We start from the raw sequence: 16,071 nt of genomic DNA on the forward strand, positions 1-16,071 counted from the left end.
TAGTGTTGATTTTTGTGGCAGCCGAATTTGAGGAGGCTGTTTCACAATTCCTCATGGTTGACAAAGTTGAATAAGAACATAAGAAATAGGAGCAGGAGTAGGCCATCTAGCCCTTCGAGCCTGCCCCGCCATTCAATAAGATCATGGCTGATCTGTCGTGGCTCAGTTCCACATTCCCGCCCTCGCCCCATAACCCTTAATCCCCTCTCTCACTCCCCTCTGTTCAAACAAAGGACGTGTGTCTGGGAACCCACTTTCTCCTCCTCCATCTGCACCAGAAACTCCACCATACACTGATCACTCTCCCCAAGAGGATCCTTCACCGCAAGGTCCCTAATTCTACCCGCCTCATTACATAACACCAGATTCAAGAAAGCTCGCTCACTCGTCGGCTCCAACACACACTGTTCAAGGAAACTATCCCGGCAGCATTCCAAGAACTCCTCCTCGAGCCCACCGTGAATGCCTTTGTGAGATAGAAGAAGGCCGTGTACAGAGATTGATATTGCTTCCTGCACTTTTCCTGGATTTGTTGCACACTGAAGATCACGTCCATTGTGCCTCTTGATGAGTGGAGCTGCCTGAGACTCAGGGAGGAGATCTCCAGTCACTGGGAGGAGGCAGTTGAGGAGGATTCTTGTGATGACCTTTTCTGTAGTCAAGAGTAGAGAAGTTCCCCTGTAATTTCCATAGTCGATCCTGTCTCTTTTCTTGAAAATGGTCATGATTAAGGCGTCTCTGAGATCTCCTGGCTTGCTCTCTTCCAGACAAGGATGATGGATTCTTTTCAAGAATGCCTCTCTGCCACATTTTAATACTTTAACAGGATTCCATCTGTGCCAGAGGCTTTGTTGTTTTTCGGCTGTTGGGGGATGGCTTTTTGAACCTCTCAGCAAGCTGGTATTGTGCTGAGGTGGTGACGGGTAGCATATTGCAGGATAGCGTTGAGGGCACTTATGTTGAAGGCTGTATCTTGGTTGAGGAGGTCCTCGAAATGTTATCTCCAGCAGATGTTCACTGCCTCTTTGTCTTTCAGCACCTCTGTTTTTGGTTCTCATGGGGTAGGTTGCTGGGTATTCGGACCACTAATGGTTTTAAATAAAATCTCCCAGCAAAGAAAGCCACTGTGTCTTCATTTTAACTTCACCTGGTGTGGATCCAATTAACGCTAATGTCAATTGCCTTTTTCAGAAGACAGATCAAAACTTTCACTGCCCTTTGCATGCAGAATTGTTTAATAACTTCACTACAGAATGCTCTGGCTTTAATTTTTAGACTTCTAATTTTATCCTTTTATGGGATGTGTGTATTGCTGGCTAGGCCACTATTTATGTCCATTCCCAGTTACCCTCAAATAGATGGCATTGGTGAGCAATCTTGAACCACTGTTGTCCATTTGGTGTAGGTACACTCACAGCACTGTTAAGGAAGGAGTTCCAGGATTTTGACTCAGTGACAGTTAAGAAATGGTGTTATATTTCAGGATGGTGAGTTGTTTGGAGGGGAATCCTTAGGTGGTGGTGTTCCCATGCATCTACTGCCCTTGACCTTCTAAGCAATATAGGTCATGAGTTTGAAAAATGCTCTCATAGAAGCCTTGATGAATTGCTTTAGTGCATCTTGTAGATGGTACACACTGCCGCTACAGTGCATTAGTGGTGGACGAAGTGAACGTTAAGGTAGAGAATGGAAACCAATCAAATGGCTGCTTTGTCCTAGATAATGTTGAGTTTCTTGAGTGTTGTTGGAGCTGCACCACTCCAGGCAAGTGGAGATCATTTCATCAAATTCTTGACTTATGCCTTGTTTAATCTCCTGAAATCCAGAGAATACAGTCTGGCTTTTTTAATCTCTTTGTAATTTAACCCTTGGAGTCAGATATCATTTTAAAAAATCTATGCTGCTGTCCCTTCAAGACCAGTACAACCTTCCATATTTGTGTTGCTCATAATTGTTCAGGTATAGTCTAACTAGAGCTGTACCATCTATCCACTTGTGCTGTAATTTTTCAGATATGAAGATTGCATACCTGACACATTCCATGAGTCATTCTGATTATTTTTTGATACCTATTCATGACATTTTAATGATCTACATAATTGGATCACGCACCCAAACTCACTTTGGATCTCTACCTTTTCTAGTTTTTCATCATTTAGAAAGTACTCTGTTAGGTCCAAGCTGGGTGACCTCACATACACCTATATGACAATCCATTTGTCACAGTTTTTCCCATTGCATTATCTATAACTCTTACGTGCCTCCAAGAGGGCACTCAGTGCACATACCTCCACCAAGCTGTGTTAACATTAAAACAATTACACTTTTCTCCTTTGAGGCTTTTCCCTGCCTGATTGATGCTGTGAAACTACAAAGCTGAAAAAAAAAGTCTTGTTAATAGTTTCCAGCTCAGAGGAGGCCAATCCACATTCAACAATCTGCTCTGAAAACTCTGCTCATGTTTTGACAGCTGTGACAGATTCCACCAAAGCAGCTGAGACCGCAAAAACAATCAACAGCATTCAAAATCAAACAACCTACTAAAACTTTAAAAAAGGTCAATTTGCCCTATCTCCCTACGTTAACTGGATCCTTTTTTTAAAAAAAATCAGTATCTAGATTTGCATTTTTGCCAAAAACGTTGACCCATACCCGAAGTGTATTTTTAGTGAGTTTCAAGATTCATTAATCTGTGTAATTAACCACCCCAGAGTGTGGTGGATGCTGGGACTTTGAGTAAATTTAAAGAAGAGGTGGACAGATTTTTTGTTACTCAGGGTTTGAAAGGCTATGGTGAACGGGCAGTATAAGTGGAGTTGAGGCCAAGATGAGATCAGCTATGATTGTATTAAATGGCAGAGCAGGCCTGGCAGGCTAAATTGCCTTTTCCTGTTCGTGGTTCATATAATTCATTTCATCTGTTTGGGCAGCATGAGAGGTGTAAATTTAGAGGAGCAATGAATGCATATTAGGGCTGAGGAGCAGCATTTGAGTCGTAGCTAGGACAGTGTTATAGAGATGAATGTTGAGGGAATCAGAAAACTGTGACCCTGTGCTTGTGAAACTGACATAATATTGACCAGAAGTTAGGTTTTATCATGTAACACTGTTGAAACCTGTGTTCATTTGCTACTATACTTACTAAACAATTACTTTTACAGCTATATTTTAAAAGCTGGTTTTCCAAAATGCATCCCTTCTTGCTTTAAATAAGAATTTTACAATGTGTTGAGTCCTGAGTGAACATTTTGATTGCTTCAACAATATGTTAATTGTCCAGAATCTGTACCTGCTATCTTCTGAAGAACAGTCTCTGAACAAATAGATCACAAGTGTGCACAGAGACATTGATCACCAAACCAGTATCAACATACTAGTCGATATTCTGTGCTAATTTGTTGACTGCGTCCTAGCATTGTAATCTGACTTTGTGCAGCCTCAGTCCAGATGCCACCTGTGTTTGCCTGCGGTCCTAGGCATCAAAGCTAACATCAAATGGCAGTTTTATCAGTGATGGAAAGTATTTTGCATTTTGCTAGTGGCCTCATGAGTTGCTGAATTATATCTGTGGAATTATACCTACACAATGCAGTTGCATTCTGTGATGTTGACATGCTGCTGAACAGGCCAGCAGGCTGTGTACTTTAGCAGCGCACATATTATTGTGCCATGTTGGCAACAACAACATCTTCATTCAAAAAAAATTATTTCAAAAATGTCAGTGCTGCAATGGTTTCAGCGTTTACATAAGACCAAAAGAACATAAGAAATAGGAGCAGGAGTATGCCATCTAGCCCTTCGAGCCTGCCCCGCCATTCAGTAAGATCATGGCTGATCTGAAGTGGATCAGTTCCACTTTCCCGCTTTCTCCCCATAACCCTTAATTCCCCTGTCTATCAGAAACCTTTCTCCCCGTGACGTAAGTATATTTAGCGAGATAGCCTCCACCACTTCAACGGGCAGAGAATTCCAGAGATTCACCACCCTTTGAGTGAAGAAGTTCCTCCTCAACTCCTATCTAAACTGCCACCCCCCTTATCTTGAGGCTGTGCCCTCTAGTCCTGCCATCCTTTCTAAGCGGGAAGAATCCCTCTACCTCTACCCTATCCATCCCCTTCATTATCTTATACGTCTCTATAAGATCCCCCCTCATCCTTCTAAACTCTGAGTACAGACCCAGTCTATTTAGTCTCTCTTCATAGGCCAACCCCCTCATCTCTGGTATCAGCCTAGTGAACTTCCTCTGCATTCCCTCCAAGGCCAATATATCCTTGTGCAAGTGCGGCGACCAAAACCGCACAGAGTACTCCAGCTGCGGCCTCACCAGTACCCTGTACAGTTGCAGCAAGACCTCCCTACTTTTATATTCTATCCCCCTCGCTATAAAGGCCAACATTCCATTTGCCTTTTTGATCACCTGCTGCACCTGCAGACTGGGTTTTTGCGACTCGTGCACAAGGACCCCCAGGTCCCTCTGTACCGTAGCATGTTGCAGCTTTTCACCTTTTAAATAATAATCCCTCCTACTATTATTTCTACCAAAGTGGATAACGTCACACTTGCTAACATTATACTCCATCTGTCAGGTCCTCGCCCAATCGCTCAGCCTATCCAGATCTCTCTGCAGACTTGCCACACCCTCCACGCAATTTGACATGCAATCTGTCAGTTAAGGGAATGAATAGCATGTTTTTTTGCTCTGGTATATGAAAAATGTTTTTAAAAGGGCCTAGATGTGTATAATCCACACAGTTCTTTGAGATTTTATAGTTTGTGGAATGCTTTCAGTATCTCCATAATATCCATAGAGTTCATTGATTAGTAATTCTTACAGCAGTAACAACTTCCATCTTTTAGTGTTTTTACTATACTAAATTGTCCCGAGGTACTTCACAAATGTTATCCAACAATATTTGGCTCCAAAACACAAGATACTTGGAGAGGTAACCAATACCTTGGTCAAAGAAATAGGTTTCAAGCAATGTCTAGAAGGAAGAAGTAGTGGAACAGAAAAGTTTAGGAAGGGAGCTCAAGAGCTTGGGGTATAGGCAGGCCACCAGTGTAGAGAATGAAAATTGGAGATGGGCAAGAGGCCAGAGTTGGAGAAATCAGCTCTTGAAAGAGTTTTAGGAATAGAGGCTTTTGTATAGATGATCAGGAGAGTGGTCATGAAGGGAGTTGAAAACAAGGATGAGAATTTTAAAATTGACGTGTTTCCAATCTGGGAGCTAATGTAGGGCAGTGAGCACAGGGATGATGGGTGAATTTAGCATCACTTAGGATGTGGGCAGCCGAGATTTGGATAAGCTCAAAGTATTTGAAAGAAACAAAGTAGGAGACTGCTCAGGAGAGCACTGCAGTAGCTGAGTCTAGAAATAACAAAGACATGAATAATAGTTTTAACAATGGATGAGCTGAGATAGGAATGAAATGGGTGATGGATAGTGAAAGCAGGAGGCCATGATGATGGAGAGGATATGGAGTCAGAAGCTCAGCTCAGAATCAAGTAGGGCAACTAGGTTTTGAATGTCTAATTCAGCTTCACTTTGGCCAGGGAGCTGGTTAAAGCCATTGGCTAGCAAAGGAAGTTTGTGATAGGAAATGGGGGCAATGGTCTTGACTTACAACATGTTTCTAGGGAGAAATCAGTTCCAATTAGAATGGCATTGGGCTATTTACCTGTGCAGGACCTGCTTACTAAACCACAACAGCACTTGATATTCGCACGTGAGCTCAGGTTTCCACAATAGTGACCAGCAAGGAAAACCCAGATTGATGTTTTTTTCATTTTATAGTGAACTACCTGTGGTTATGTGCAAGCTCAAAACAAAACATCAATCAAACATATATGACACCAAAGTCAAACCATACCTTTACACTATTGGGAGTCTGGTTAGATGTCTTATAAAAATAAGTAACCACAGGAAAGATGAAGGTTCATTCAGATCACAATTTCAGACCTGTTAGTTTCCTTTAGCTGTAAAATGGTTATGTATTTATGAAGTATTTGCCAAGCTCAGCACAAACATGAGGATAGTGGATATTATGGACCCTAAGATCATATTTGTAAAATTGGCCCAAAACATGTTAAGTTGGTGGAAATTTATATGTGACTATGGAAATTTAAATTGGGAAATTATTTGATTATGTGGCTAATATTTAGTTAAAAATGGATCTGAACAATTTTTTAAAACTCAGTCAGCTGGTGCTCGCTGTTCCCCCTCTCTGCTCTCGGCCATTGCCTCTCTCTCTGTCCCCTTCCCGCTCTGTCTTGGGTGACAGTGTGAAGTTTGCATATTCTCCTCGTGCCTGCGAGAGTTTCCTTCCACAGTCCAAAGATGTACAGGTTAGGTGGATAGGCAGTGGTAAATGTCAGGGTTACAGGATTAGCTCGTAGGGAAGGGCCTAGGTGGTATGTTCTTTTGGAGAGTCAGTGCAGACTTGATTGGCTGAATGGCCTCTGCATTGGTATACTACAGTTCTATGAACTAAGGGTACTTTGCAGTCACACGTGAAGTTTACATGCAGTGTGGCACAGTGGCAGAGCGGTTAGCACTGCTGTCTCTCAGTGCCAGCGACCGGGATACAAATCCCGGCTTGGGTCACTGTCTGTGCAGAGTCTGCATGTTCTCCCCGTGTCTGCGTGAGTTTCCTCTGGGTTCTCCGGTTTCTTCCCACAGTCTGAAGGATGTGCTGGTTAGATGCATTGGCCATGCTAAATTATCCCTCAGTGTACCTGAACTGGTGCCAAAATGTGGCAACTAGGGGATTTTCACAATAACTTGTGTTAATGTTAAGCCTACTTGCGACACTAATAATAAACATTTTCCATTGTTTAAGGCTGAATTAGCGTACGAGGAATATGGGATCTCTAGACTGTTGGTCTACAAATCCCATATTGAACAAAGGAGAATATTTGAGCTCAAGTTGGGCAGAGATACTGAGTGAATGACCATGTCAAATTCCATTGTAATCTGGTGGCCTGAACCCCAGAATTGAAACTAATTTGCAAGGACTGCAGTTTAAAACTAACCTTCAAGGACTGAATAAAGCAAATCCAGGAGAGAAATATCTGAAACAGCTAAAGTCTTCTAGGTGGTCAAAATATTTGTTCCAGTTTCTAGGTTCTCAGGTGGACTTATCTCCTGGCTATTCATCCAAAAAAGACTTTGTAGCTTCATGTAAATCCTTTCTTTCTAAAAAATGTTTGTTCCACCTAAAGTATTAATTAAGATACAACAGGCCTCCATCGACATGGAGACTGATTTATAAATTCCACTTTTATGATTATAGCTTTCTGTATTTCATCTTTATATGTGTGATAGTGTGTGTGGTAAATAACCTGATTTACTTTTAAAATCACCCAAAAAAGGGCTGCTGGAATTTATTTTAAATTAGGAAAAATACTCTGAGGGTGAGTAAATTCAAAACATTACAAACATCCTGATTATGGACTGAAAGAACTAACAAATTCTGTTTGTAACATAGTTTTCAGTTTGTTGCTCAGAATTAAAATCAACTGTAATCTTGCTTCTGTGACTCTTTATCATTCTTAGCTGATGCTTGTTGCTGATGATCTGTTGTGACTGCAGAAATGAATATTTGACAGTGACAGTTACCCTATAGTATTGACCCAAGATGGTGATGTGTGTGAATAATGCGAGACTTCAGCTCTGCCGATCTGTGGTCTGAATAAATTCCCATCAATTGGAATGATTGCGGAGGACAGGGATTTATGCAGTGCTGCTTGCAGGCAATTCCATTATTGCCACTCAATGCGAAATGAAGGACAATTATGGACCAAACAATAAATTACAGGAAAATAAAGATCAATAATGATGCCAGACCTTAAAAAAGGATAGAGTCTGATGTAAGGTCACTGTTGTATTTCCTCGTTATTTGACATCAGTTCCTACTCCTGCAGATACTTGTTTTTGTATTGCTTTAGGATTCTCTGCTTCTGATTCCTCCATTAGGGCGTGGTGGTGGCAGAGCTGCAGGTTTTAGTGCTTCCAAAGTCAGTGGCTGCAGAAAAGGAAGGGAGAAGACCTCCCTGAACGCTTGCTCATTATGAAAGGTTGCTTTTGAAAGGAGAGCTATACTGAGCCTAAGGCAATGGAAATTGCTGCTGCTGTTTGATTCTCTCCAGATAGTTTTGTGTTTCATCAGTGAAATAAACTCATCTGATCGGACAGAAAGTTAATCATTAAGGGCTATTTATTATTTACTAATCTTGAAATTTGCATTTTTTAGTCTCCTCTGCTGTCCTGACTTTCCCATAAGCTGCATGATTTTACTTGATATTTGCAGAAACTGTGTATCAGGATTGTAGCAATGTGGCAACTGAATTTTAACTAAAACGCTTGTGTTTCTTTACGACTTCAAGGAGCGCACAGTTTCTGAATGTTTAGGTGTAATCATACAACCTTGTTCCCACTGCTACCACCACCTAGGTGCATTTCAGGGATTCACAATGCACATTCTATAACCATCCAGTTCGGGGCATGGCATGATCTCGGAGTAACTTCCCTTCAGCTCCTAAGTGTAGTTCTCGTTTTTTAACAGCTTTATCGCGAGTCCTGATTTGACCATTATGCAATTTCATGTGGACTCAAAGCCATGGCATAGTTTCCATGAAGATAGTACTTGAAATGGCAATGTCTTATGTGCGGTGAGTAGGGACATCTTATTTTTGCAATGTTTTTACTGCATCCTGCTGAGCTGAATGGGAGCTGAGCCAGTGATGATTTTAGCACCAGAGAGATTTCAGACAATCATCTCAGAGACAACCTTATTGGATCAGTGTAATTAATGGCTGATCATATGTGAAGGGGCTTTTCAAGAGATTGCAGCTGCCCATCGCAGGTCAAGGGAGGTGTCAGAATTAAGAACTTTGCTAGTTCAGAGGGTCATCATCCTCCTGGCACCTTGCGGACTCCATCTTAGCAGCAGGAGGGCTGCAACTTGGAAATAGTTTCAGCACTCTCCTGTATCAAAATCATTGGCGACGAGGAACAGCTAAGGGCACTAGAAGGCTGAAGGGGACACTGCATTGAGTACAGGATCTACAGTCAGAGGCCTGTAGATGACTGAGAATGAATGTGCAACTGCCCGGGTGGATGGCCATAGACATCATTACTTTTTTTAATGCAATCTGAAAATGGCTGTGCACCAGTGAATCAAGCAGTTGACAGATGCTCTTTCACCAAGATGATTCAACATGCCAAATTCACAACTGGTGGGGCATTACAGTTCAGAGTGCACTGGGCCTGGTACCTGAATCAGTTGGGTGATGCTGTGCAATATTCTCGGTCACTGTGGTAGTCTGTTGCACTCTCCATAACATGGCCCTCCAGATTAGTATGGACCTTGAGCACACTGAAGCCCTGGAAGGGGACAGCTCAGTGGGGAAGGAGCAGGAGGTAAGAGAGATGAAAGAAATTGGAGGCAGATAAAGATGACACTGAGCAAAGAGGTATTCTTTCTGCATGACAAAGTGGCCTTCTCCTGCCACCCTCCAGGCTGAGGATCTCTTTCTTCCTCCTCATGGCTAGAAGTCCTTCAACTCCCCTGTCACACTTCGCTTTCTTGTGATGCAATGGCAGGGTTTGGCACAAACTCCTCAGGTCAACCAGCTGCTGTGCAGTATCTGAATGAATCCTTCATCTGACTTGCTTCCACACTCAGCCATTTCCAAATCAATTAAGGGCTCAACTCCTTGAATATCTGAACTTCAGTCAGTTCTCCCCCGAGTCAGATTTCTAGTAGAAACAGTCCTGCCTCCATTTGTAAGGCTTGCCCTTACTTTTGGGCTCCTGCACAAATGGATACATTTTCTCTGCACCTCGGCAATGAAATGCTTTCATAATCCAAAATGTATCTGCTGCGGCATTTCTAAATTTCTCTTGAGAAAAGGCAGCCGCACAACTGCAGAACATTCCATCTTTTCTCATAGGTAAAAGCACTTCATTTTGCTCTCATCTCAATGCATCCTTATTGCATTTACTGCAGTGCTTGTAAATTCAATTTCTTCTATCATTCGGCATGGTGGCACAGGGGTTGGCACTGCTGCCTCACAGTACCAAGGTCCTGGGTTAAATTCCAGCCTCAGGTCACTGTCTGTGTGGAGTTTGCACATTCTCCCCATGTCTGCGTGGGTTTCCTCCCACAGCCCAAAGATGAGCAAATTAGGTTGATTGGTCATGCTAAATTGTCCATTAGTGTTGGGGGATTAGCAGGGTAAATACCTGGGATTGTGGGGATAGGGCCTGGGTGGGATTGTTGTCGGTGCAGCCTCAATGACCCAAATGGCCTCCTTCTGCACTATAGGGATTTTGTGATTCAATGAACTATTACAGTATGTTTCTGTTTATTATGTACATAGTCTTTCCTCTTGTTAGTTTATCTAATCCTAGGCCAAGTCTCTATTATTTTTCTTTAAATCTCGACTAGTGCCACTCTCTGATGTTGATTCTCTAGCAAAACTGGAGTCACTGGGAATCAGGGGTGGGAAACTCATAAGAACATAAGAAATAGGAGCAGGAGTAGGCCATCTAGCCCCTCGAGCCAGCCCCACCATTCAATAAGATCATGGCTGATCTGAAGTGGATCAGTTCCACTTTCCCACTTTCTCCCCATAACCCTAAATTCCCCCGTCTATCAAAAACCTATCTACCCATGACTTAAATATATTTAGCGAGGTAGCCTCCACCACTTCAACGGGCAGAGAATTCCAGAGATTCACCACCCTTTGAGTGAAGAAGTTCCTCCTCAACTCTGATCTAAACTGCACCCTCTCTTATCTTGAGGCTGTGCCCTCTAACCCTACTATCCTTTCTGAGCGGGAAGAATCTCTCTACTTCTACCCTATCCACCCCCTTCATTATCTTATACGTCTCTATAAGATCCCCCCCTATCCTTCTAAACTCCAACGAGTACAGACCCAGTCTATTTAGTCTCTCTTCATAGGCCAACCCCCTCATCTCTGGCATCAGCCTAGTGAACCTTCTCTGCACTCCCTCCAAGGCCAATATATCCTTGCACAAGTGCGGCGACCAAAACTGCACACAGTACTCCAGCTGCGGCCTCACCAGTACCCTGCACAGTTGCAGCAAGACCTTCCTACTTTTATATTCTATCCCCCTCGCTATAAAGGCCAGCATTCCATTCGCCTTCTTGATCACCTGCTGCACCTGCAGACTGGGTTTTTGCGACTCGTGCACAAGGACCCCCAGGTCCCTCTGCACTGTAGCATGTTGCAGCTTTTCGCCTTTTAAATAATTATCCCTCTTACTATTATTTCTGCCAAAGTGGATAACCTCACACTTGCTAACATTATACTCCATCTGCCAGGTCCTCGCCCACTCGCTTAGCCTACCCAGATCCCTCTGCAGACTTTCCACACCCTCCACGCAATTTACTTTTCCACTCATCTTCGTGTCATCAGCAAATTTTGTCACCCTACACTCAGCCCCCTCCTCCAGATCGCCTATGTATATGGTAAACAGTTGAGGCCCCAGCACCGATCCCTGCAGCACTTCACTAGTCACCAATTGCCAACCAGAATAGCACCCATTGATACCAACTCTCTGCTTCCTATTAGACAGCCAATCCTCTATCCACGCTAACACCTTGCCCCCAACTCCATGCACCCTAACCTTCTGTAGCAACCTTTTATGAGGCATCTCATCAAATGCCTTTTGGAAATCTAAAAATAACACATCCACCGGTTCCCCCCTATCTACCGCCCAAGTCACAACCTCATAGAAATCCAATAAATTCGTCAAACACAACTTCCCCTTAACGAATCCGTGCTGCGTCTGCTCGATCAAACCATTCTTTTCTAGGTGCCTCGCTATTTCTTCTTTGATGACGGATTCTAGCATTTTTCCAACTACAGACATTAAACTAACCGGCCTATAACCCTGCCTTCTGTCTGCTACCTTTTTTAAACAGCGGCGTAACATTAGCCTTTTTCCAATCTTCCGGCACTTCCCCGGAGTCCAGCGAATTTTGATAAATAATTACTAAGGCATCCACTATCACCTCTGCCATTTCTTTCAGAAGCCTGGGATGCATTCCATCTGGTCCTGGGGACTTGTCCACCTTCAGTCCCATTAGCCTATCAAGCACTACCTCTCTAGTGACAGTAATCGCATTTAGGCCCTCAACTCCCACCATTCTTCTATCTTTAATATCTGGCAAACTAGTCGTGTCCTCCTCCTTGAAGACTGAGGCAAAAAACTTATTTAAAGCCTCAGCCACTTCCTCATCACCCACCGCTAAATCCCCCCCTCTCATCCTCCAAGGGTCCAACATTCACTCTAGCCAGCCTCCTCTTCTTTATATATTTGTAAAAACTTTTACTGTCCTTTTTTCATATTTAGTGCTACTTTAGCTTCATACTCTATCTTTCCTTTCTTTATCACCTTCTTAGTCATTCTTTGTTGATTTTTAAATCTTTCCCAATCTTCTAATCGCCCACTATTTTTAGCCACTCTGAACGCATCAGCTTTTAATTTAATACTCTCCTTGATTTCCTTAGATAATCACGGCTGGTTATCCCTTCTCCTACAGCCCTTCTTTACCATCAGAATATATTGCTGCTGAGTACCAAAAAAGATCTCCTTAAAAATCCTCCACTGTTCCTCAGCCGTCCTACCTACCAATCTGCGCCCCCAATCTACATTCGCCAATTCCGCTCTCATCCTATCGTACTCCCCTCTGTTCAAACAGAGGAAACAGGTTTGGGACCCTATTTTCTCATCCTCCATCTGCATCAAAAATTCAACCATACTATGATCACTCGTCCCAAGAGGATACCTCACAAGAAGAGCCCTAATTCGACCTGCCTCATAACACAACACCAGATCTAAGATAGCTCGCTCCCTCGTAGGTTCCAACACATACTGTTCAAGGAAACTATCCCGACAGCATTCCAAGAACTCTTCCTCAAGCCCACCGCATCCGACTTGAGTCATCCAATCAATATGCAGATTAAAATCCCCCATAATTACCGCTGTTCCGTTTCTGCACGCATCATTTATTTGCTTGTTTATAGCCTGCCTCACCTCAAAGTTATTATTTAGGGGCCTATACACCACACCCACCAGTGTCTTCCTCCCCTTGCTATTCTTTATCTCCACCCACAACGATTCCACGTTTTGCTCTTAGGAGCCCATATCTTCCCTTATTACCGCCCCGATATTACCCTTAATTAGCAGAGCTACCCCACCCCCTTTATCCTCCTGTCTATCCTTCCTAAACACTTGATACCCGGTCCCTGTCACCTTGCAACCACGTTCCTGTAATGGCCACTAGATCATATCCATTTGTGCTGATCTGTGCCATCAGCTCATTCACTTTGTTCCGAATGCTTCGTGCATTCAGGTGAAGTGTCTTTATCCCAGCTTTTATCTGGACCTTATTTGTAGAAATGCTACTAACCTCTCTCGTGCCCCCTACTCCTTTTATTATTGGGACATCCTCAACATTTTCCTGCACCCGTAACCTCTCCTTTGCTTTAGATTTTGTAATTTCTCCCACCCCTGCACCACTGTGTCCCCCCAGCCCCTCAATTAGTTTAAACTCTCCACTGGTTGAAGTCGTACCTGGCACAATGGATGACAGTTATTCAGCTGCTTCATCAATGACCTTCCTTCCATTGTAAGCTCAGAAGGGGGGGGATGTTCGCTGGTGACTGCACAGTGTTCAAAATCATTCATGACTCCTCAGATACTGAAGTGTCCATGTCGAAATGCAGCAAGGCCTGGACAATATCCAGGCTTTGCCTGCCAAGTGGCAAATAACATTAATGCCACACAAATGCCAAGCAATGACCAACCCCACAAGAGAGGATCTAACCATCAATCCTTGACATTCAATGGCATTACTACCGCTGATCCCACTATCAACATCCTGGGGGATACCACTGATCAGAAACTGAACTGGACCAGCCATATAAATACTGTGGCTATAAGATCAAGCCAGAGGCTAGTAATCCTGTGGTAGTAATTCACCTCCTGAATCTCCCAAGCCTGTACAAGGCACAAATCAGGAGTATGATGGAATACTCTCCACTTATCTGGATGAGTGCGGCTCCAACAACACTCAAGAAGCTTAACTCTATCCAGGGCAAAACAATCTGCTTGATTGCTAACCCTTCCATAAATAGTCAATCCCTCCACCACCGACGAACAGTGGCAGCAGTGTGTATTATGTACAAGGTGCACTGTGGGATCTCACCAAGGTTTCTTAGGTAGCACCTTCCAAACCCACGATCATTAACATCTAGAAGGACAAGGCAGTAGATTTATGTGAATACCACCACTTGGATGCACCCTTCCAAGTCACTCACCATCCTGACATGGAAATATATCATCTTCCTTCACTGTTGCTGGGGCAAAATTCTGAAACACCGTCCCTGACAGCACTGTGGGTGTACCTACAGCACATAGACTGCAGTGACTCAAGTAGACAACTCACCACCAACTTCTCAAGGGCAACTAGGGATGCAACTATAAAATGCTGGCTAGCCAACACCCACATCCCATAAACGAATTTTAAAAATCCCATAATGTTGCCAATCTTCCTAGATTGCCCTGGAATCTCCAGAAATTAAAGACTAGTCTCCTGAACATTGCTGCAAGCAAATCAGGAAGAAAATCAAAGGAGTGTTAATAACATTGATTATTTTCACTTTCTTTATTCATTAGTTCATTAGTTATAAGAATGTTGAAGATAGGATAAAAGGCTGTTTGAACGGGTAGGATGGCTGGAGATCCATGTGTGAAAACATAGAACATAAGAACATAAGAAATAGGAGCAGGAGTAGGCCATCTAGCCTTTCGAGCCTGCCCCGCCACTCAATAAGATCATGGCTGAACTGTCGTGGTTCAGTTCCACATTCCCGCCCTCTCCCCATAACCCTTAATCCCCTCTCTTATCAAAAACCCATCAACCCACGTCTTAAAAATATTTAGCGAGGTAGCCTCCACCACTTCAACGGACAGAGAATTCCAGAGATTCGCCACCCTTTGAGTGAAGAAGTTCTTCCTCAACTCCGTTCTAAATCGCCCCCCCTTTATCTTGAGGCTGTGCCCCCTAGTCCTACTGTCCTTTCTGAGCGGGAAGAGTCTCTCCACCTCTATCCTATCCATCCCATTCATCATCTTATATGTCTCAATGAGATCTCCCCTCATTCTTCTAAACTCTAACGAGTACAAGCCTACTTTATTCAGCCTCTCCTCAAAGCTCAACCCCTTCAACTCCGGCATCAGCCTAGTAAACCTCCTCTGCACTCCCTCCAAGGCCAAAATATCCTTGCGTAAGTACGGCACCCAAAACTGCACACAGTACTCCAGCTGTGGTCTCACCAATGCCCTATACAGCCGCAGCAAGACCTCCCTACTTTTATATTCAATCCCCCTCGCTATGAAGGCCAGCATCCCATTAGCCTTCCTGACCACCTGCTGCACCTGCAGGCTGGGTTTTTGCGACTCATGCACAAGGACCCCGAGGTCCCTCTGCACCATCGCCTGCTGCAGTTTTTCGCCACGTAAGTAATAATCCTTCCTGCCATTATTCCTACCAAAGTGGACCACCTCGCACTTGCCAACATTAAATTCCATTTGCCAGTTCCTGGCCCATTCGCCCAACCATCAGGAATACATCCAACAAGAGATGGCAACCCATATACCTGACACCGTTTTATTCTGCCCAGGTTGCTACTGTCTCCAGGATAATAAAGATAGTGATAGAATTACAAGTCTGCTTTCTTCAAACATCAAGACATCATAATGTGATCCATTTCTCTCTTCATTCCTGCATCTATCCTCACTCTTCTACTGAGCTAATACAATGGAATAAGTAGACAGTGAGAAGTGGCCATGAGTGTTGTCAGCCCCTTAAAGGTGGACCTTAATTCATTGCAAGTAAGAAGGGCTGAATGATCTCCTAACCTAATTGCTTTGCTTCATTCTTTTTTCTTGTGTATCCTGTTCATCTTCTAATCTTTCCAAAAACTATGCTGAAAAGGTATGAGCATTTAGTGCACAGATTCATGTTTAACAA

At 43.4% G+C, this 16,071-nt stretch overlaps 1 protein-coding gene across 1 annotated transcript in view; it reads left to right on the plus strand.

The window, feature by feature from the left end:
* The window catches only part of LOC145347967 (solute carrier family 53 member 1-like), a 328,249-nt gene that overhangs the window by 188,209 nt on the left and 123,969 nt on the right, over nucleotides 1-16,071 (plus strand). The window lies entirely within an intron of this gene.

Source organism: Carcharhinus amblyrhynchos, chromosome 9, assembly GCF_965287045.1.
Source record: "Carcharhinus amblyrhynchos chromosome 9, sCarAmb.v2.hapA, whole genome shotgun sequence".
NCBI lineage: Eukaryota > Metazoa > Chordata > Chondrichthyes > Carcharhiniformes > Carcharhinidae > Carcharhinus > Carcharhinus amblyrhynchos.